We start from the raw sequence: 1913 nt of genomic DNA on the forward strand, positions 1-1913 counted from the left end.
AGAGTTAAGTGCACTTTGTGCATATTTAATGTTGAACAGAAGCTTAGTGTTTTGTCGAAGTACACACCAAGATCTTTGATTTCATCGTCACTGTACAGTGGAGCTCCCGAAGGGCGTATGAAAATCGTACATGGTAGGTTTTTTCACGTGTACTTAATGCCATAGTTTTTGGAAGCATTTTAGATACATCCATTATTGGTTTCTGCACCGCTTGAGAGTGAGAAATGTCTTTTTGGAGGTCAATGCAGTCGTGAACACTGTTGACAGTCTTAAATATCCTTAAGTCGTCCTGCATACAAAGCCATGCTGTCCATGTTCTTAGCACTAACAAAAGCAGGGAATGCAATACTGAATTCAAACCTTTTGACTCAATGCAGCAGATAGATATAGCTGGTAGTTTGTAACTGCACTCGCAGCACCCGATTTGTGCACGGGCAATATCCATGCTACCTACCCAAGTGCTAAAAATGTGCTAGACTTCAGGGAACTATGGAAGATGCTTGCGACAACAGGGATGCTTCTATACGTCTTAAGCAATGTGGGAGGAATACCATCAACACCACAAGAAAGGGAAGGTTTGAGGCACTTCATACACTTGAAAACAAGTCTTCATTGACTGATAGCATAAACACTGTGCCAGGCTGAGAGGAAGGTTACTTGAAGCATCCTTTACACAATAGACACAGCGAAATGTTTCTGCAAGGCATCACCATTGTTCAAGACATCATCACCATTTTCATCAAGAAGACACCTCTTTGGTGCTCTCTTTAGAAGAATGACAGCGCACGAAGCTCCAAAATATTTTGAATTATGTGTCATGCTGGCTTCAACACCACCAATGTGGTTGTAGGGATCATTATAACTATAATTAACAACAACAATAATAATAATATAATAACCTTAGCAGTACCATGGCACTCTAGACAGCTCGCAAAAGTAAGGCTCATGCCTGCACGCTAGAGCGGATAGACAGCCATCTAGAGCAGAATTTGCTCTAGATGACGCGCTCGCTCACACACACACACACACAAACAAACAAACACGCTTGCTCACTTGCAGAACACATCACACGCACATACAACCCATAACTGGGAAGTCGACGGTGCACAATGCACAGGAGTGCCGTTTCACTACGGTCGCAAGGAACGGGAGTCCTAATGGAGAGAAAGCTCTGTATATAATGGAGTTGCGGCGTTGGACTGTACAGGTGTGATGGGCTCAGGCTGTCCTGATGGCTTGTTCAGAGGACGACAGAACAAGAATATAAGTGTTTCCAGAGAGCACACAGCGCCCTGCAGAATAGACGGACAAGTGCAATTTTGCGCTGGTTATGCAGGGTGCGCCACTTAAGGGCTTTGAGGTGATCCTTGTAGGCTGGCATGAGCTTGCGACGATCGAAAAGATGGGAGTAGAGGGTGTGCATTGCCCGGCGCTGAACAAGCTCAAGTTTGTCAGCGAGAGATTTTGGTAAGGGGACTAACTGATGAGCAGTACTCAGCTGTGGTGGTACGAGAGAAGTGTAAGAGTGCTCTGAAAACCTCAGGTCCCCAGGGAAGGGAGAGACAGGTCACAAATCCCAGAATGCGACGAGCCTAGTGACTTGTGCGGAAAAGTCGAGAGAAGGGCTGATATTACACCCAGGGTGGGAAGGGTCCGAACGGTCTTCATGGGGGTGCCACTGAGGAAGTAGTTGGGTGCACAGAGGTTGTGGTGTGGCTGATATGCATGGCAGTACTTATTTCAGTGCTAACACAGTTTGTTATTGTAGGCCCAGTTGTCCACCCTTTACAAAATGTATTTATTTCAAGCGCGTATGCTGCACTGTGTATTGGCATAATGTTGCAGTGCAAGTGTTAACTAGTGAATTAAACACATTCTGCGAAGATGCATTAGGAACTTGGTTTTGAGTTAAT

This window comes from Dermacentor silvarum, chromosome 4 (genome assembly GCF_013339745.2).
Source record: "Dermacentor silvarum isolate Dsil-2018 chromosome 4, BIME_Dsil_1.4, whole genome shotgun sequence".
Classification (NCBI taxonomy): Eukaryota; Metazoa; Arthropoda; class Arachnida; order Ixodida; family Ixodidae; genus Dermacentor; species Dermacentor silvarum.